This window comes from Phaethon lepturus, unplaced genomic scaffold (genome assembly GCF_000687285.1).
Source record: "Phaethon lepturus isolate BGI_N335 unplaced genomic scaffold, ASM68728v1 scaffold5615, whole genome shotgun sequence".
In the NCBI taxonomy this organism is placed as follows: domain Eukaryota; kingdom Metazoa; phylum Chordata; class Aves; order Phaethontiformes; family Phaethontidae; genus Phaethon; species Phaethon lepturus.
In genome coordinates this window covers 115,093-137,615 of record NW_010538268.1, presented here as the reverse complement: position 1 = coordinate 137,615, position 22,523 = coordinate 115,093, and positions in this window count along the sequence as shown.

The window sequence follows — 22,523 nt, the reverse complement described above, 5'->3', positions numbered from 1 at the left end:
GTCTTACCTTGATTTTTCTTGGGCCAATGCCTACTGTCCCAGAAACTGCTCTGAGGTGAAGAGCACAAATAATCTATAACCTACTTATCTGCTTGTACATATAGCTGGGAAGAAAATGGTCTTCCCTTTTCAGGACAGACAAATGAAACTTTTTTTTCCTTCCCCCTCTTTTAAACAGTGACAAAAATGCTGGAAGCTTGAAAATTCACAGCTGGATCCATAGTATTTCTTACCAAAATTGAAAGGCTTTTTTTGTTAATAATTTGTCTGACACTAAAAGCTGTACTGAGCTCAGCAACAACAGACAGAAGCAACTGTAGTTCACATCTGTTTTGTCGCTCCTTATCTCTGAACACCAGTAGAATAAATGAGCAGATTCTTGTTCTGATTGTTAAAACTGGACTTTTTGTACTACTGTTATTCAGAAAAGGGCAACCACAAAAAACTGTCCATATCTGATCTTTGAGGCAAGGGTATCCACAGTTGATGCCTTTAACTGGGAAAAGTTTTAGGAAATGAGAAATTTCTCTCAGCCCCTTGCCTCTGAAATGCACTTAATTCCATAGTTTCTCATTTTCTTTGTCTAAGGAACTAGTAGTATTATAAAATAAGAAAACCAAAGAAAATCCCTGGAGCGTTACAGAGGGAGCTGTTTCCGTTATGTGTAATACAGAGGGTTATGCTATGAAGTCGCAATGACTGCCTTTGGCTGTACACTTCATACGCTTTCTGTGTTCTGTATATTTTGGTTTTGATTGCAATATTGATTGCCATCTGATCAGCCACACTGTTAATTAACCCCATCACCACTGAAACAGTAAATTAAACAGAAAATCTGCCAACGGCTTACAAAAGCCTTTTACCACTCTTGTTAAGAAGTGTAGCTAAATGTGCAGCTAAATTTACCTGTTTATAGTGCGTATTGAATTTGCTTATCTCGTTTGCTACATACTATTCAGTCTATTCAAAGATGAGTGGGTGTGAGGATGTGTTTTTTAGTTTAATCTTTATGGAGTGTGGTTCGGCTTTTTTGTAAGAAGGAAGGGACTGTCAGGAAAATTTGGTGACAGGGTCTATTTGATAAAAGATGAAAATGGGGAGGAGGAAAGAGTAACTGGCATGGCTGATCAAAGTGTATAGATTCATAAATAAGGAATGTAGCAGGTTCTGAAGATTTGAGCTTGTAGCTCGAAGCCCTGGGAAGACTGGGCTTCAATGATTGGCAGAACATCTCAGATAACAAGCTGGCATGGTAAAGACCCTGTTTTATAACAAATTAAATACTCCGTACTACCTTGTAGCAGAATTAACTTCTGTATTTTTGGGACTTCATTTCAAAAGATGCATTATACGTCATTTGTCTCTGCCTATGAGCTCTCTGACATATATTTAAGTTATCATTGTTTTCTCCCCTTCTAATACAGGAAGATAGATTTGGAAGAAAATTCTGTACTGAATCACAGAATCATTAAGGTTGGAAAAGACCTTTAAGATCGTCAAGTCCAACTGTTAACCCAACACCATCATGTCCCCTAAACCATGTCCTGAAGTGCCACATCCACATGTTTTTTGAACACTTCTAGTGATGGTGATTCCACCATCTCCCTGGGCAGCCTGATCCAATGCTTGACCACTCTCTCAGCAAAGAAATTTTTCCTAATATCCAGTCTAAACCTCCGCTGGCACAACTTAAGGCCATTTCCTCTTATCCTATTGCTGGTTACTTGGGAGATTAGACCAACACCCACCTCTCCACAACCCCCTTTCAGGCAGTTGTAGAGAGCGATAAGGTCTCCCCTCAGCCTCCTCTTCTCCAGACTAAAAAACCCCAGTTCCCTCAGCCACTCCTCATAAGACTTGTGCTCCAGGCCCCTCACCAGCTTCGTTGCCCTTCTCTGGACACGCTCCAGCAACTCAGTGTCCTTCTTGTAGTGAGGGGCCCAAAACTGAACACAGTATTTGAGGTGCAGCCTCACCAGTGCCGAGTACAGGGGCACAATCACTTCCCTACTCCTGCTGGCCACACTATTTCTGATACAGGCCAGGATGCTGTTGGCCTTCCTGGCCACCTGGGCACACTGCCGGCTCATGTTCAGCCGGCTGTCAGCCAGCACCCCCAGGTCCTTTTCCACCGGGCAGCTCTCCAGCCACTCCTCCCCAAGCCTGTAGCGTTACATGGGCTTGTTGTGACCGAAGTGCAGGACCCGGCACTTGGCCTTATTAAACCTTATACAATTGACCTCAGCCCATCGATCCAGCCTGTCCAGACCCCTCTGCGGAGCTCATCACAGTGATGAACTGTAAGCTTTAGGTTGTGTTTTTGTGTGTGTGTGTTTTTTTTGTTGCTGTTAATACAACAGTAGAGATATTATGTTGAACTGTTAAGGCTATTGGGCAGCTACCAATATTCTTCCTAAAAACTACTGCATTGGAAAAATATGCTTTCCTGTCTTTCAGTGTTTGCATATCCCATTTCAATCTCCTCATTGTGGGAGCAGGGACACTGGAGGCAATCGTTTAATGAACCCAGGCTGTTGATCTGATGTCCCTGTATTGTTCATAAAGACCTGTCACCCCACCTTGGTTTTATTTTCTGTGCTTTGGAGTTTTTTTTTCTAAGTGGTGTTGATAGGATTAATATAGTTTGCAACAGGAATGTTATAAAATTATCTCAGTAAGCATGGATTTTTAAAAAAATTATTCTCAGCATTTTTCCAGAGAAGCCTTTTATTTGCTTTAAGATCCACAGCAATAAAGAAGGAAATGGTGGTTAGCAGTTGTGGAGGCAAGGCTCTTAACAATTCTATACTTGTAATGTCTTCCTTGATTTTTAGAGTATAGCCATATTTTATTTCATTTTTCAACATGTTGAAGCATTTCAGTGCTGCAGTGGAACATAGAAACAGAGCTAGTTTTGAACAACATACCACAGGTATAAGAATAAGTCAAACTTGGGTTTGGGATGTCCTCGTAGAGTAAGCTAAACCTGGATGGCTGTCGTGTGCACTGTTTCTTTTAATGTAACTCAGACTCAAACGTCCTACCCGTTTTCCCCACTTCTTTCTGTAGCCATATTGTGTGTTAAAATTCTATCCTTGTCACCAGAATGTGTTCATAGGTTTTCCATTAGTCATTGAGCATGGGGATTCAGAATTGGGTGTGTTTGGTTTGGGTTGGTTTATTTTGTTTTGGTTTTGTGTGAAGTCACCATCACTGGAAGCGTTCAAAAAACGTGTGGACCTGGCACTTCAGGACATGGTTTAGTGGGCATGGTGGTGTTGGGTTGATAGTTGGACTTGATGATCTTAAAGGTCTTCTCCAACCTTAATGATTCTATGATTAATGGCTTGTGTTTTGTTCTTTCAAATAAAATATAAGCAGTGTATTACTTTTCGGGGCTTAATCTCTAAGAACAAAACGGTTGCTCTTCTTTGAATACTGGGAGAGTGATAAAATTAAGATGCTGAGCACAGAAAATAAGAGGTTTAACATAATACTGGTTCAGCTAGCCTATTTCAAGGACTTCAGGAGGTGAGGAGGAAGGATGAAGAGAAGGGATGCATCTTTTAGCATTTTAGGAAATTGTAATTGAGAGTCCTGCACGGGCCGTTTTATTTATTTGAAGGCTGTGGTTAAAATTTTCGGTAATTGCTAATGACTTAAGATCTTCTTTTGAAAATAGGTCACTTTGATTTCCAGGTTCAGGATAGGTTGTAAGTTCTGAAGTTTTAGGGAAAAACTACTCCTACCTGATTTGAGTATGTGGGGAAACTTGCAAGTATGGTCTGTAACAGCTTGGTGCAGACTGTCGTGCATTTTCTCTAAAACAGGTTAGTTTTCACCATTGGAGGTGGTATAGACAGTTACTAGTATTTCTCTTAGTTTTATAGTTCTTAAAATTAAGCAATTTCGGAGCCTTAACTTCACTTACATCAAGAAAGAACTACTGAAGAAAAGGCTTCCCCAGCCTGCAGTTCATCTGCCAGACTTTTGGAGCTGTTTAAAATTGTGCATAACTCCACCCAACAGCACTCTATAGATACCAATTAGTGCTTGCTGAAGCGGCACAGATTTCTTCAGGACTCTTAAAAAGTCAGTGTTAATTTAGAGCACAGAATCACCCTGAATAGTAGCTTTCCGTTAGGATGAGTTTTCTACCAATTTCTGTATGAAGTTCCAAAGTTCAAACTGTTCTTTTCTCATTTCCTATCAGACTATGCATGACTTACTTAAATCAGCTATAGAATTTTGCAGTTCATCAGAAAGAAGAGTTGAATTGCTTTCAACTGAAGATCAAACAAAAATTCTGCTTGAAAGATTGTGAGGTTTTTTCCTTTTTAGTAGTCTATAGAAAGTTCTTGTGTTCCACACTCAACATTGGAGATATTTGAGTGCCCTAATACTGATCTCATCTGTGTGCTTTTCAGAATCTTTATCATTTTCCGTGTAAAATATTTTTGCTTCTGAAGTTCTGATGTAGAAGTATGACTGTTAATACATTGACAAATGTAAACATCAACAAGGCAGGCTGGCCTGTAGCATGTAGAGTATCGTGACTATTATTTGACAAGGAAAACTATTAATAGGCAGATTCCTCGAATATGCATTATAAAAGTTTGCTTAGTATGTACCCACTGCTATGAAATCAGAGTCTTGAGGATAACAGGCTCTTTTCAGGGTCTAAGAATAAAAGAGGACAAATGAGTCTTATGTGTCAGTATGAAAAACAATTCCTGTAAGATACAAGTTTTCTAAAACATGTGTCAGTAACTTTGCATTCTTCACACTTCATAGACTGATGCACAATCCCAAATGTAATTATCAAACAAAAGTCTTATAATGCTCAGTACTTTCTAGGCTCTGTGTTTAGTAGGTGGGAAAGAAAGATTTCTGGGGGTTTTTCTTCTTCGGGTACTTGTTCATTCAGAGCTGGAAGAGATTGGCTGCTGTGCCATGCATCTATATCCCAACTTAGACAGACATGTCATTGATCAGGGGCTCACAGAAAGATGATGAGTATTTTAATTTGCTATCCAGGCAACGTGCAGTGCTGAACAGGGACCAATTATTGGTTGGATTCTGAAATAGATGGGAAAACAATAGGTTTCAAAGGTATTTCTAAATCTGAACTCTAAAGTTTGCACCTTGTGTATTTTGCATCCACTATATTGAGCCACCTGGAATTGCTCAAAATGGTGGTCTCCCATCTGTGCCATGTGGCAAACAGCAGCACTAACTTCACAAACAGATTATTAAAGGTTAAGGAGGAGAGGAAGTTTTGTGGCTGGCTGGAGTTCAAACTGAATCTGATTTTTGTTATCGTTACAGACCCGATGACTTTAGGCAAGTTATTTCCCCAATACGTGCTTTGTTGTTTTGGGTGGTTTTTTGTGGGTTTTTTGGTTGTGTGTTTGTCAAGTTGATAATTGTCAGCCTGACAGGTATATTGGAGATTAGGTCACTGTAGTTTGTAGAGGAAAGTGAAATTTTCCAGTTGAAGGCATCACAGGAGCACAGAACTAGATCCTCAAATTAAATGCTGCAGGACAGGGACCCTGGGTTTTAATCATCATTACTTGAGGGTGTTTTTCTGAGGGCCTGGTAGTCAGAGCAGTAAACAGAGTATAAGTAACTTTTCTCAACTGGGAGTCATGCACTGTTAATCTTCTCCACTTCCTAGAAGGTGCTTCTCTCCTGTCTTTTATAAATTATCAAAAAGAAAATGAAATGACTAGCCAGAAGAAACAGAAATGCTAAAAAAAGCAATGTGTTTACTCTGTGGATCAAACTGTTTCTTATCACAGGTAGACTCAGTGCTGTCTGTATAACTGTCTGTACCCATCAAAAGTCAAGTTCTCTTGCAGCGAGCGCTGGCAGATAACAAATGGCTTGCTTTTGCTGCTGTAAAGAATACTCTTTCCACAGATCATGTTGGATGCCAAAAAGCTTCATAGCTGAAGGAGGAACTAGTGTTTTGCAGCTGCTCAAGGGTGCATGAGATTCTCAAGACTTGTAGTTTAGAAGTCATGATCCTTGTACAGTTTGCATTATTGTTATTAAATTGTCTCCCAAGAGTATAATATAATGCATTTCCCTTGATGCCATTCCAGCACGTTTATTTGTTTAACTTTATGCTCCTTGGATGAAGAAAGCTTTTCCCACAGTTTCGTTGGGGTTTTTTTTCCCATTTTTTTCCTTCCTTCTTTAAACGTACAGTCTCCACCCATGTGGCTCAGAATTCATTTTTAAAATTCATAGAATCATAGAATGGTTTGTGTTGGAAGGGACCTTAAAGACATCTAGTTTGAACCCCCTGCCATGGGCAGGGACACCTTCCACTAGGTCAGACTGCTCAAAGCTCCATCCAACTGGGGACCACTTGCAGGCATGGGGCATCCACAACTTCTGTGGGCAACCTGTTCCAGTGCCTCACCACCCTCATACTGAAAAATTCCTTACATCTAATCTTAAGTCTACCCTCTTTCAGTTTAAGGCCATTACCCCTTGTCCTATCACTACATGCCCTTGGAAAAAGTCCTTCTCCATCTCTCTTGTAGGCCCCCTTCAGGTACTGGAAGGTTGCTATAAGGTCTCCTTCCTCTCTTCTGTAGGCTGAACAACCCCAGTTCTCTCAGCTGTCTTCATAGGAGAGATGCTCCAACCCTGAGCCCTCTGATCATCTTCATGGCCCTCCTCTGGACTCGCTCCAAGAGGTCCATGTCTTTCTTACATTTGGGGCCTCAGAGCTGAACGCAGTAGTCCCGGTGGGGTCTCATGAGAGCAGAGCAGAGGGGGAGAATCACCTCCCTTGACCTGCTGGTCACACTTCTTTTGATGCAGCCCATGATACTGTTGGGATTGCTCCGACCCATGTGCAGGACCTTGCACTTGGCCTTGTTGATCTTCATGAGGTTCACAGAGGCCCACCTCTCAAGCCTGTCAAGGTCCTTCTGGATGGCATCCTTTCCCACCAGCATGTTGACCACAAAATACAGCTTGGTGTCATCAGCAAACTTGCTGAGGGTCCACTGACTTCCAGTGTCCATGTCACTGACAAAGATGTTAAACACTGCCAGTCCCAGTACAGACCCCTGAGGAACGCTAGTCATCACTGAGATGGACATTGAGCCATTGACTGCAACTCTTTGAGTGTGACCATCCAGCCAATTCCTTATCCGCTGAGTGGTCCATCCATCAAATCCATGTCTTTTCAATTTAGAGACAAGGATGTCATGCAGGACCGTGTCAAATGTTTTGCACGAGTCCAGGTAGAATTTTCAAATTCTTTTGTTGTAACTGTACCATTCTTAAATTCTTTAAGAACACTTCTTGGAATAAATTGTGAAAATATGCATCAGGAACACAGAGGAAGAAAGCTGATGCCTTCAGAACTTAGAGTGTTATATGGAGGGTGATTGTCTTCAACTGTTTTTTGTTTGTCTTTTTCCTTTTTGGACTCCTGTCAGCCTCCCTTCTGAGTGTTTCTCGCTAAGAATAGTAAAGTTGTATTTACATCTTGCTTTAATACCAAAGGCAAGTAAAATCCTGCATTTCTAGCCTGTCCTGTTCAGATCCTATTAATTTAGGGAATGAATTGCATAGGAAATCCATCATAAACTTCCAGGTATGAACACAGTGGTTTAAAAAGGGGGGACGACACACACTATTTATGAAGAGAGTAAATTGGAGGGGAATAGGCTATTTATTTTGTTCCATGTCTCAGATGAAAATAATTGGCTCATTAATCACATATCAGCTTGGTCATTTTAGGAAGGTCAGGCTGAAGAATGAATATAAACAAGGCACATCATTTTAAAATTTAAAAGGCAGGCATTAAGGGTGTCAGTGAAAGAAACTTCGGTAAAAAGCCCTTGACATCTTGTTACTTTACATAAGCAAAGTTTTAGGATTAAGTGTATTTCATGCTCCCTGTCCCCCAACTCATTTGGAAGTATACACTGAAAACATAGATGTATGGATATATACACACATATACATTGAGAAAATTAATACTGATTTCTTACCTTAAAGTTTTTCTGGATGAGTAAATGTTCTTTTGGCTTTGCTACCTTTCCATGCATCCACTATTTCTTTCCCAAGCTATCTTCTATTACCTTTGAATGCAAGTAGCTGTTGCTAAAGTATGGAGAAGACAGAACAGAAACTCTGAAAACTTTCCACTCTGTAGGTTTCCCTTAATGCTTCAGATGACATAATTTCCTGTGGTGAGGAAACTTTCATAAGAATATTGTCTTATTTATTATTTTTATATTGTTACTAAATAAAAAAATAAAGTACTTTGGAAAATCTCATCTGAATATATAGAAGCCAGAGAATTTACACAAGGGAGTAGCTTTTCATATAATGTTTAAACCTAATATTGTGATTTAGAAAGCTTTCAGGTGGAGATGGTAGTATTGTCTGTCTATGTCTCCTTTACTGGGTCTAATTTCTCTGTGTTTTCTGTTGGCATCTACACCACAGTATTATTCTCTGATACCATAGTCTCCAGAGCAACGTAAATCCAGGAGCTGCAGCACCACACATTTCTAACTCTGTGTGGTTACTCATTTCTGCTTACTGCTTTTTGGGTAAGCTCAATACCTCTCTATTCAGTGGCATTTAATTTCAAAGGATGATATAGACATACACAATACACTAGCATGCAATAAGCCACCATGATGGATGCCAAGGTGATATCCTAGTTCTGCTATAGCCAGTAGGATTTTCGGCAGACAGAATTTTCCAGTTGATCAGTACACAGTGGAAGAGGTATTTTCCTTTTGTAATAACTTAATAGACAGTCTGGAAACACTTGTGCCATAACCAAATATTGTCTTGAGGTATAGACAGCAAAGAGGTTTTCTTTTAAATTACTGCATATGTACAATTATCTGTTGTGAGAACAGATACTTGTCATTAGAAACCTAAAATTTTGGTATTCATTGGATTATGAGCACTTCTGAAAGGTTCTGGAACTCCCTCAATTAACTCTGGTTAAGTCAATCATCTGTTTCTTCTTAAGCCATGTGTAGCTTCATAAATCAAGTCCCAACCCTTAGTTTTATCTGCATAAAAGATTATTAACTAATGTTTTAAGGCTAGGTAAGTCTCAGTTCCCAGTGGATGCATGCTTAAATATATGATGTAACCTTCAGTGAGGTACACCAGAGTGTGTGGTTAAATCTAATGCATACTGATATATTCACAACTTTTAACTTGACTGGGAACAAGCACAACCTAAACTGGCAATTTTTTATAGAGATTCCCTGAAAGAAAGGCCTGGTATTTCAAAGGTGGAGTGAGGAGTTGTATTCTGTTTATAAAGCAGCAGTACCTATACACCACTGTAAAAATACCGTGTTCCTTAAGATTCCCCCAGCAAAATCTCAATGAAGTCCAAGGCTGTCCTATTTGATACATTCCTCTTAAATTGGTCATTTATAGGAAAAACTACCAAAAAGCTATGTATGCTCTATATGAAATAGGATTGTTATTGATGATTCCTGTCAAATTAGTTTATGGCACTATCAGTGCTATACTTTATCTGAAAACTAAAGAGAAAACAATTGATAACCTATTTTTTTTAATATAGAAATAATAACATTTTATTATTTCTATATAAATATAGAATAATTGTTTACTCTGTATTTGAAATTAGTGAGTCCAGTCATGGATGAAAGTGGCTAATTGCTGCCATATTTATACTAACTGAGGAGCTAAGAAAGTGTTATGGTATAGCAGAAGAGAGGTACGAGACCTTCCTATGGTTGATCCATTGATTTTAACGGTCATTAGTCTAGCTGCAGGGTTTTGAACATGGTAAAATAGCAAGTTGAAAATTAGGCGGATGTGGGAAAGGCCTACTTCTGTACTAAGGGCACAGAACATCAATGCACGAATCGGGATCTTCGTATTCTGAGGCGTCAAACAGCTTTGCAGGTGAGCCATATTTTGCAAAAGATAAAAGGCCGTTTTTAGTATCTGATTTATAGGTGAATTGAGAGAGAATCATGGAGTTAGATGAAAAGAAGTGAGAATTTTGCAAACAATAGTAATAATGATGTTAGAATTCCTGGGTGAAGTGGAAGATAACCTATAGAGCCTGTGATGAAGAGTTCTGCTTTAAGCTCTGCTATATTGCAAGAGAAAAACGTTCACCTTTTGGTATTCTCTTTTCTCTGAGAGGAAGGGAAATACCTAAAGTAGGACATATGGCATGATTTACCCTCTCCCTGCAAGTGTGGGTACCGAATCCTCCTTTGAGAAAGGACAAGAAACGGGCTGATTCTCTATCAGCTGCTGAAAGCAGCTCTAGCAATGAGCTAACTTCTCTGCTGTGTAACACTTTTCTCCCTTCCTCCACCCATGTCCAGGTGGAGGACTCGCATCTCGTGATGTGAGAATTGCTCTGCTCTTCACCGGTTGGAATGTCAGACTTCATCTTTTTGTTAATGAACCAAGCTTAATATGTGATAGGGTGAATCAGCCAGTAGTAATTTTTTCTACAGCTGCAAGGACTGTAACTTGGTTTCATTATTCCTCTCTTGCTTTCATTTTTGTTTTCATGTTTTCCACTTTTCTATTGTCTTCCTTTCAAACATATCTCAAACCTGGTGAGGGTTTTGTGTATCCGAAAGTTCATCTGCTCTTGCCTATGGTATCATTTAGTCAAGAAGACATCACCTTTTCCTTTACTAACCTTGCTTGAAATAAAGTCATTGAGACAAAACTATGTTTAACGGAACCTTTATTTTACTCAGAAAAATAAACCAAAACAAAAAGCAGACAGGAGATTGGGGACTATATATCAGGGCCGTTTACCCTTTACTTGAGAAATCTAAGTTAGACGCCTGTTTTTGAAATTTCTGAGTATGTCTTGTCTCTCACCTGGCAATGCCTAGGACTTTAAATGCTGCCTGGACTTCCTGATATCAAGGAAGGTTTTCTGTCAAACTAATTTGACAGGAATCATCAATAACAATGCTATTTCATATAGAGCATACATAGCTTCTTTTGTAGTTTTTCCTATAAATGACCAATTTAAGAGGAACATATCAAATAGGTCAACCTTGGACTTAATTGATATTTTGCTAGGGGAATCTTAAGGAATACAATATTTTTAGAGTGGTGTATAGGTACTGCTGCTCCATAAACAGAAGGTTGGTTTGTTTTTTGAACACTTTTAGCTTATTCTGGTTACCTAACTTGGGACACTTCCAGCACATGGACCTCAATTAACCACTGTCATCTGGTCTTCAATTTAGAACCTACATAAGGACAAAATCTTGCATGATGGAGAAATACTGGTTTTGTTTTCCTCCTTTCTTCTCCTTTTAAAAGGAACTTGGAAGTCTGGAAATTTGAGGTATTTTGAGCACATGGATGAAGGCTAGGGACTTTTGACAATTCTCTTTGCAGGTCCCCTATCAGCACATCACTGTTGACAAGTTACTCCAAAATAAGACAAGTGTGCGTTTTATTTTATCCTCTGATTCACCACTGTACTGTAAATCTAAACTAAAGAATTCTTTCTTGAGAATTGACTCTAAGACATGTAAATAATAAATTGCTGCAAGTTACTTTAAAGCCTTTCCTATCACATTCCTCATGTCTGGTTGGAATATAAACCCATTGAAAAGTAAGTGTGTCTCAAATTAGCTCATTACAGTAAAGACTCTAGGGCACCTTTCAATTCTTTATTAATAATGTCTGTTACTTTTGGTGAAGGAAATCCTGTCTAATGACAGGAAGCTTCATATTAACCAACCAGCTGCTTTCTGATTATTTTTTTTTTAATTATTATTTCAAGATGACTGTAGAGGACAGGACTGTATTTAGCAGGAGACGTTTACGCACATAAAGCCTTCAAAGAAGCATCTGAAAATTTTCAGATCAAAGTGTTCCAGCAAAGGTTTAGCCAGTTTCCATGTAAACATCGTATTAGTGCATTTTGCCATTGCTCATTATAATGAAACGAAGAGGAGATTATTAGAGAAATACTTTACTGTTTCATATTCATTCTGAATTGTCACTTCTATTGATTGACTGAGCATTCAAAGGTGGGTCCTTAATACTGATTTCAAAGTAGCTTTTCTAAGTCTCTGATTTGACAACCTTTATCTGATTATTTCTTTGGTGAAGATCATGAGACTAATCTTTCCGTGCACCTAGTTTCTCAGGCACAAAAGTTTGAGTATTTAGAAAACTTCATGCTGAGAGGATTTACTTCAAGTTCTTTAGCAACTTGGCAGTTTTTCGGTAATAATATGGCTAACGTTATATGGATTCTCCTTAAAGCCACAAAGTTAATGTTTTTAGATTGGGATTTTGAAAGGACTTTGAATATGTCAGGTGTCCAGACAGCAGCCCCAAGTTTTATGTTACCTGGCTGTGCTCAGACTAGCTATGATTTTGAACTTAAAAATTTATTGTCAACTCATAGCTTGCCTGCATCAGTGTGTTATGTTGCTCACAATTTCCCTAACACAAGATAGCTAAGGTAACCTATAATATTTTCTCCTCAAACCAAGTTGCTGGTGTTTTATAATGAGGTTTGTTTTCCAAGTAGGTGTTGGAGTTGATTAGGTTTGCATTGTCCCACTTGTTATGATTTTGCTTGTTAGCAAAATTACCCAAAGAATACATATTAACGCTGAAAGCTATTTCTGAAGTGGAATGAGAAAGTTCACCATTTCATGCTACAGAGCTGTATTCTGCATTGTTCTACCGTCATTTTATCTCAAAGGGAAAAGAAATCTGATTATTTTCTTCCATGGAACTGGAATAGCTTTCAAAGAACTGTTAATGCTGCTGGGTTCATCAAGCATATCCAAATCTTTCCTATTTGAAACTTCACTTAAAGAAAAAACAACAAAAAAAGAAAAATCAGTCACTGGTATTTGTGTTTAAAAAGCACATGAAAGTGCTACTGGAGATTACACTCCAAGTGCACAGCTATAAATGGAGAAACTAGCTTTGAAGAGTGGTTTTCTGTAGTTGCTTCAAATAGAAGTGCTTTCTGAGATTATTACAGTGGGAACCCCAGAACTGACACCTACCTTTCATCCTGTACCTGCCTTTTCTCAGCTCTAGAAGATTCAAATGACTGCTTGTGAACTCTGCAATATGCATATGGAGTTCTACAGCATTTCTGGTTCGCAGCATTTAAAAATGTGTGAAGAAGGAGGCTTTCGCAAGAGGGCAAAAATAAGATGACGAAGTAAACCTGTATTTTTAAAGATTTTTCCCTAGCTGGTAACGTAAGCAAGACTGGCAGAGAGCCAATATAGATACAGAGCGTGGATCCCGTGCTTTTGTACTTAGGTGAATAATCTTGTAGACATCAGTCAGATGTGTCCTGCTCCTCTAGTCTTGATTACTTCTGAAATTCCAGAGATGTTCCTTGGCTGTAGTGTGACAGATTTTCCTGCATATAATAAATAAATACATTCTCAGAGGAACTGTTTTGATAGAACCCTTAGCAGGCGCAGTCATGGTAGGGCAGACAGACGACTTCCAGTTGCTTTGTATTGCAAGTAGCCGTTTATACCTACTATTTAACAGCAGTTGTGGATTCTATTTGTCCTCTTACCCCACTAGCATATGTCCCAGGTTTCACAAAAAACATAGCAACTCCTTGGAGGTAAAAGGTACATGTAAAAAAACTTGTATGTGCTGAGAAATAGTCTGAACAGAATAACCTAGTGCAGCACACTGGATGAATTTTGGGGTGCTTCAGCCTTGCTTCATCAAAATATGACAGCTGGCATTTACAGTACCTATTCCTAAATAGCTCTCGGCATTTTCATTCAGTTTTGGTTCCTGGTCTGTATTTGAAATTCAAGTTTTTTAATGAGGCAACTGTAAAATCTTTGTTCACATGAGCATTCTCTATCTGGAATTAAGTAAAGTAGGTAAAGTCTACCTGTGCCAAAAGTTTCTGAATCAACCCTCTTTCCTCAAAATATATAAATCTCTGTACTGTGACACAGTTGATGTATCCAATGGCACTTCAGTACTAGTAATTTTCTGGGGTTTAAGTGCTCCATTTCTCAGCCTTCATTCTGCCCTTTTTTTGCGTGGAACATTAAATCAGGTGTCCTTGGTTTATATCCTCAAAAGGTCTGACTACAAATAGGAAACTGTTGCTGAGGTAAACTATTGAGCATTCACTTTTAAGATTTTTTTTTTTTTTTTTGTATATGTGTTCTGTGTTGTTTTTGTGGGTTTGGTTTTTTTTCTTTAAATATGCAGTTTGTCAGGTACAGGCAAGCTTTATCCAAATTCATATGCATTGTCCATATACTGCACTGTAGTTCAGAGATGTTCATCTTTTGATCCTTTTTAGTCAGGGAGTTCGATGGCTAGTGTAGTCTCTTTAACTGTATTTGTTTTTATATAGCTCAGCAAGCCAAGACTTTAAGTATTGCTACTGAAAGTACATCTACAGGAGATATTACTTAAGCAAAACTTGCATTCTACTTTTCAAGTGTGTATTTATCTAAACAAGACTGTTGTATTTTTTTTTGTCAGAGTTATAGTTTGAGTGTGTATCTTCAGATTGTGTTCTGTCTCCCTTCATTCCTGCAATTACCATTCCTAAGCAAAACAAGATATGTCTAATGCCAAATTATTCACGATACGAAAGTTGAGAGGGGGAGCTTGCTCTCCCACCTTTATTTAATTCGGAATTCCTTTTAGCTGACCTCTGTTAGAGGGACAATTTCCATTTGTGCCCTACTGACAAGCTGATAGTTCTTCGTGAGCTATTTTAAGCTGGAGAAAGAAGCCAGATAGAGTTCTCAAAGTTGCAATTTATGTTGTGTTCCTTACTGTTACTTCTTCTTCTAGCTGGTGTATCTTTGAATGGACTTACTCTCTATTCTTTGTTTGGATTGCTTGCTTGTTTAGCATAGTGAACCACTGGAAATACTTAGGATTATTTACTCTGTTATGTTGTATTAGAGGTCAAATTGGAACGCTACTGTTCTGGGCATTCATAGCTTAACAAGACGTCGCAGATGGAGGAGGCATTTTGACAGCACATAGCAGTGGGGGTAGCAAGATGTTTAAGTGCTGGATGAAGTTGTTTATGACCAGTCTTAGATTAAACAAGACAATTCCCTCATATCACATCTGTAATTCATACTACTGTATTCTTTGGAGGTTTGTAATGGTTTACAGGTTTGTGTTGTCTGTTTTGTTGACACGTGTCCTAGTTAGGATTGCATTGAGTGACAAAAATTGAGTTTTTCAGGGGAGAAAAAAACCTGTGGCTTATCTTCTCAGTCCAGGGAGCTGTGAAAAGGTGCAGTTCACAGATCAATAGCTCTAATTATGAACGAGATTCCCGTTTCCCTCAACAGTGGAGGGCAGCAAGTGTAAATGATTTCTTTGCAAAAAGTTCCTTGCAAATCCAGACAGACCAACTTGGGTTTGAATAGACTGAGTCAGACTGACAAGTGCTGATAACGATGATTCTTTGAAGACTTTAGGTCTTGCAGATAGAGGGAATGTATATTTCTACGTGTAAAAAGAATACTTCGAAGAAGCCAGTAGTGGTGATAACTGGAAGATCATGCTACTTGGAAGATGGCACACACAGCAGAGAACAGAATTAGTTCCACAGGGAGATTGTCATCATCCCATAACAATAAAAAAACAAAATCAGACAGACAGTGTACATTCACTATCAATTTCTCTGTCCCTGCCTTATTAACATTCCTTTGCAGTTACTAGCCAGAATAAAGCATAAGAGCTGCAGTTTGTACTGATATATAGGGTTCGGTCATGGATTATGGATCTGTTAAAGAACCTAGCAATAGAAAATGTCCTTTAGTTCAGTCAGTAAAGTCTCATTCTGTTCTGAAGGTCCCCTGTTTAGTCCCTGGAGGTGTTCAAAATAGTGGTGATCAGTCATCCACTAACCCTATATGAATTTTAATGAATTAGTTTTCAAACACCATGAGGGAAATCTTTTTAATATCTCTTTTTAAGATGTGAGAACTGAGGGTAAGATAAGCCATGTACCTTGCTTAAGCTCACGTGTAGTCTTTGGCAAGAAATTTTGGCAGCATATTTTCTCCTGCTCTTGGCATAAGATGGCAACTGTGCTGCTGCTGTAGCAAAAAGGCACACTGGGCACGCTCTAGGGTTTGTTAGAGGCGGGGTATAAGCAATAACATGTTTTGGCAAAAGTCTATTAATGTTCTTGCCTATGTTATACTAGGCTGAGAAATGACTGAATTTTCTGTTTATTTCTCCATTCTGTCCCTTTAATCTTCAAATGATACCCATTTCTGATCCCAGAGGGCTTGGCAGACTTTTCCAGAAGAAAAAGCAATTGACTGACAGTACAGTTTTAATGTGGAATCCCTATCTTGTAGATGTTTTATGGCTGTGTGGAACAGCATAACAAATGAGAATGCACGGTACTTGTAAACCCTGCTTCTCTGCCTTCCTGGGGTAGGCAACAACAGAAAATATGAAAAAGAATATTGAAACCCATTTTAGCTTTGTATTTTCTAATTATTAGTGGTGGGATTCAACGTTTAGCTTATGGAAATTAAATTGCATGAAAGCTATGAAAGCTGGTGGTTTGGGGTTTTTTGTTTGTTTGTTTGTTTGTTTACAGAGTTCAGACTATGCACCCCACTCAGTGTTATTTGAAACAACTAAGCAAAAAAAATCCACCAGAAAAAAATCACTGTGGTGTTTGAACTAGTTCTCATTGGACTCCTAATGATACTGTATGATTTAAGGAAAATTGTAGTCGTACATTTTTACCTCAGCAGACATTCGATGGTGACGAGGACATTGTATTGTGCCATGCTACATTTATGTGTTGGAACGTGCTGTTGCTTAGTTGCACCTGATAAGCTCTGCATGTTTTATTATTTAGGATGATACTGCCTTCATGACACAATAAAAGTAGAACATTCAAGATCGTAGACCAGTAGGTTTTCAAATTCTGTATGCTTGGGTTTTTTTGATAGTGACTTACTAAGAAACCATGCGTATGGGGGAAAATAAAGGCGAGTGGAGCATGGCACTCTGGTTATGCTTTTGCTTCATTTTTTCCCTTCAATCCTATCATCTTTGTGTGTCGGTGACAGTGTACAGTCAAAAAAAATCAGTGAGATACTTCTTTTTGCTTGGGAAGCACCAAGTTATCCGTTCCACCTCTGAGAACGGTACAAAGTGGTGTAAACTAGATTTTGGACTATATTTTTCTAGTTAATTATTTTCTTATGAGCATTTTAAAGTCTTGTTTATTATGTTCCCTGTACACAGGACAGCCATTCTCTGCCTCAGAACCTTGTTCTTTTTCCTAGAAGTCAACACCCTCAGCTCTTTTCTTTCACTATCTTCTGTGTCTGATCCCTCACCTTGTCCTTCTCTTCCAGCTTTGGAACAAACAATCCATGTGTTCCTGTAGTGGCTCCAACTCTGCTCCCCTCTCTTTTCTTTAGATTTTTGTCTTTTTTTTTGTGCATTCTTGGCCAGCATTTTTAAAATCAGGGGTTCTTCAGCTCATTTGTGAGACCAGTACCAGTGCAAGTAGATGAATTGGGGCCAGAGGCACAGAATTGTGGTAGTCTTGGTGCAAGTTTGGGATTTTCATATATAAAGGAACTTGATGGCCGGTATTTAACCAGGGGGAAATCAGAATCTTTTGTTTTTAGAACCATTTGCCTCTCATCAGTAGTCTGTGGGGTTTTTTGTGGTGGTGTTTTTTTTTTCTTTTAACTAACAAAACCTCAAAAAATAACAATCAACAACAAAAACAGTCTGGAACTAATGAATTTTTTCTTTCTCTGTCTTTCAACTTTTTATTCCCCTGTCTTTCTCCTGTGCCCCTAGACACCAGAGAACTTTTTATCTAAGTTCTCTTTCACCTCATTCTCTGTCCTGTCCTGCTATTTCAACAGATACAAATAACCTTCTCTTCGAAGGGCTTGCCCTGAGCAAAAGCATTTCCTCTCGATCATGCAGATGCCTGAATTGCTCATCCTGGTTTAATGCTGGGTAGTGTCTTTGTATCTGGGCGTAGGTTTCTGAGAGTAAAGGCTCATGCATTACAAATACTTCTAGACTCTGTCAGACTGGTGCTGTCGGCTTTTTCTGCAGCAAGTCCTGCTTGCATTCAGTAGCACCACTGCTCTTTGCTTTTTGACAGAGATCTTGGCAGGCTACTACAGTCATCATTCGCTTTCTTTTGAACCTGAAGCGTCTTCCCAAAGGTTCATATGCCATTTCTGTCTTTGCTACCATCTTGGCTGGATATACCTTTCTGTTTTTATTTCATTGCCCAAGTGATAACACTTAGAAATGTAAGTGCGGGGGTGGTCTGTGCCTGCGTATGTGTATGCCGGCCTGCATGCAAGGAACACCTGAGACTGCACGTACCAGCCAGCGCCCTTCATTACTTGCGCATGTGGTATTCTTTCCCTCTGATGTTATCAGTCCTTCAAACTGTGAATTCTTCACCGCAAGGATGGTGACTCCTTATGTGTTTGTAGAGCAGCGGGCATTCTGTAAGTGCTATTGCAGTAATACGTATTAGAAGCATTCCTCCTCAGATTGAGCGCCCTGAGAGGAAGGCAGGCAATGAAAAACGCACTATTTGTCATCCCTGGAAGGTACCAGAACTCTCCAGTTTTGGATTTCTTGCTGAAATACTACTGGCAGCCCTTTCCCAGCAGGCCTGTGCAGTCCATTGTGTGCAGCTGCTCTGTGACAAAGCAGCGCGTGCTTGTAGTGCCGTAAACGCACCGGGTGAGGTACGAGCGTCGCAGGCTTCGAGCTGTCTGCAGTAATAACCCAGTACAAGTTTCCGTAGACTTCTTAGGTAATCGTAAGAGCTTCAATCTATGATGTTAGCTCTAGGAGAGGGGAAAAAAGATGATCACAAGCGCCATACAAGAAACAGATTATCATGTAACTTTTGTATCTTTTTCTTTCTAATCCCTCACTCCTAGGCCCGCCCCCTCCAAACAAATTGGTGTAAAATTGCAGCTGTCTGCTGATGTGTCAGGGGTGAGAAACTAGTGCTTTTTTCCCCGGGGTTTATTTTCAAAGTCACAAGTTTAGGGTACATATTTCTATGTTCTCGAGGAGGAAGTTGACAAGTTTTAGTGCTGTACACCTGTCTGACTCTAATTTCCATTAATAGTGAAGTATAAAATCATTCTGTACTGCTTCACTTTTTTTTTTCCACCAGTGAAATATATTTGGATGAGCTTGTCTGTCTCTTATCCTAGCAAAGTGTAATTTTACTTATGTTTCTATCTGCATAATACAGCATGCATGTATTTCATTACTCAGATGCATTATCTGACAAGTTTTTTCTTAAAATTCTGTTTCACTGCTTGTAGATGAAACTCAGCATCTATCTATTTGGAGGGAATATTAAAATATAAGAATAGGGTCTGTATGGTGATGTAAACTGAACGTACACTTCAAAAATCACAGTCTACTCATTTCTTACTCTGGATTAGTTCATAGATTGCTGAATGGTCTGGACAAAGTACTTAACTTCTCTATGCCTCATTTTAACTTGTTGTACAGTAGAGATAAATTAGTTACCTATTTCATGGGGATGTTATAAAGACTAATAAATTATTTAGGCAGCACTTTCAAGCACTAGTATAAGTAGGTGATGAGTATTAATGGTGAAGATATTCAGGTGCACAAATGGCATTTGGACACTTAACAGCCATTTCTGCCTCTGAAAAATTTCCCCTGGCTGTTGGTGGTAGTGATTTGCTATAGCATGTGACCTGGGGGAAGCTACTTAACTTCTCTGCCAACTGGGAAGACTAATGATGTACCTTAAAGGCATTTAATCTGCAAAGAGCTTTGAAATACTCAGATGAGAAGGGGCATTATCAGTGAGCTTATTAGAGTTGTCGTAAGTCATCTGAGATTTTTTGGAAAATGTTTCAGCCTGTGCTTCATCTTGCATGAGAAGGATGCTTTCTATTCCAAATATCAGGTTTATTAATTAATTAACATATCCTATGCTATACTGTGAAGTTACTTGGCAGAAAACTGGACGTGAGCTGAGGATCTGATCCACACTTGCCCTAGAAGTGACATTGGTTTATTCTTCATCACCTTCTTATGTGACAGATACCTACTGTAATGGTAAAGAAACTGCAAAGTCAAACATTCTGGTACTATTGTTTCAGGATGTTCAGATGAGAAAACCAAGCCAAACATCTTGCTGGAATGGGAGGGGAAAAAGAATTTATTAAATGCTCATTTAACATGCATCTTGTACACAACATAGTAGCCACTTGAATGTTGACTGGCTGCCAATCATGACTAAAGTTAAATACGATGGTTGACAAACACTGTAACGTCAGTTGTTCAAAATGTCTTAGAAGATGTCCAGATGATCAGAATTGAAAAGACTTGGAGTCAGTAGAAAGGGGCCAAATTAGCAGCGTGTAACTAAGAGGAGAACTTTCCTCAGTGTGGATTTTTGTTTTTCTGGCTAAAACTATACTTTGAAAAAAGGTGGAAAGTTCTCTGATCATATCTCTAGCACAGTGCTCCACCTGCTGGCTCCACAGCCTCTATTAGCTAGCAGTGTTATTCAGAGAATATCAATAATGTTGATGAACAGATGTTTGGGCATGGTAACAATAGGAACCTGCTGCCAGTATTCTTAAAAAGTAGGTCCCCTGAAACTTCTGGCTTGTGATAAAGTGCTGCACCAAACATCTGTGAGTTAGCAGAGATGGTGGCAGCAGTAGCTTTAATTTTTCTTCATGAAGTATGGTTCTACTGCAATAACTTGGAAACAGCATGATAGAGTACACTGAAGAGGAGAAAACCCTTGTAAGATTGCTTTATAAAATGTGGTGTTAGGAAAGTCACTCCCCTGAAAATTGGGGAAAATGGACTTTTGTTCCTCCGGAAAGTAGGCTTTTTAATATAGCTGCCACTTTAGCATGAATGATCTTAACTGCTGATAAAAAGGGAAAACAGGTGCACCTTCTTGTCCTCCTGTGACTTTTGAGTAGTGACTATACCTTTACGAGGGTTCAGAGAACATACCCAGTCGTGTGTTCAGCAATTACATCCCATAGTCCCGTACATTGAGAAAGGAAGGAGCTGCAGCAGAGCATTTTTCTTTCGAAGAAGATGGGCATGTACTAAGCAAAACCTGGGTCGGGGCAGGATTCAGTGTTTAATCATCTCTTTACTGAAACTAAGTGCTTTATCTCTTTTGAACTAGTCCAGAAATGTTCCTTTCCTAATGTTTTAACATAAATTTTCACTGAGTTTTTCTTTACAAATTTCCCCTAAAGTCCTTGTAGACTGACAATTTCTTCATACCAAAACCTGCAGGTGTTCAAAGTCGGGTTTCACAGGAAGTCTGCAAAGCAAAGTTGGCCAATAGACAACAGTGACTACAATCTCAATGAGAAAATATTTTGCTCAGGCTTGACCAGCTGTATGTGTTAAGGTCTTAGAAGCAATTCAGAATAATGAAGTTTGACACTCAGATGTACTTTGACTGTGTTTTTTTATTTTTTTTTTTAAATTGTGAGGCCTGTTTAGTACTCTCCAGAAATATTTTAAACCATGTAATGTCATATAATACTGCTGATTATCACCAACCTAAATTTCAGAAAAAAAGACAAAAAGCTTTTCGTATTTTCTTTTTTTCCTGACTAATTATATCGGGTCTCTTGACTTCAAGGTTGAAACATTGCTATGTGTCCTTTTATTCTTCAACCTATGGTAAGCGTAAATACTTCATTATAATAATAAAAACTTAAGTTCAGTATTTCTGTGGAATTGCTGCTGTACCAAAAAGGTCAACAATTACAAAGTATCATGTCTGAAAAGGTAAATGATCGCAAAGTTCAAATAGGTATAGTGCTTAGTCTTCTAATTATGTAACATCATTAGAGACGTAATGATAAGACATTGTTAGAGACTGAATTGTCATGTCTGTCCTGGGTTCTTGCCAGGACAGTCTTTAGGAAAACTCTGAATAACTATTTGTGTATTGCTTATTTGCAAAAATGTGGTGTTCTGTAACTAATTCTAAGTAACTGGAATTAGGTGTGTTGACTTAACTGGTCTGAATGCGTCACTACAGAAGAGTGTTTAGCAGCAGATAATTTTGCATGTTTAGTAGATACAGCTCACAGAAGAGCATTTATGAAGTGCTCTTGATGTAGAAGGCAGTAGTATACGTAATTTGGCCTGTCAGTGTGCAATGGGCAGCATACAGGGTAAATACAGACAAGCTAAGGAACCTTTTATTAGATTATCAGTGTCCATTGGCTACTGGGAAAAGGGGATTGTAGGAAACAATAGTCTATGCGTATTGTATTGCTGTCTCTTCAAATGCATTTGCAAATGCTTCCCTCTAGACAGCAGTTGCTAATTGCTATATGTAAATATCTGTAGTGATGAGAAATAAAATAGCCCAAAAAACAATTCCTTGGGATAATTTGGTGGGGAGTTTCTCCCAGAGGAAGTCATACGTGAATGCA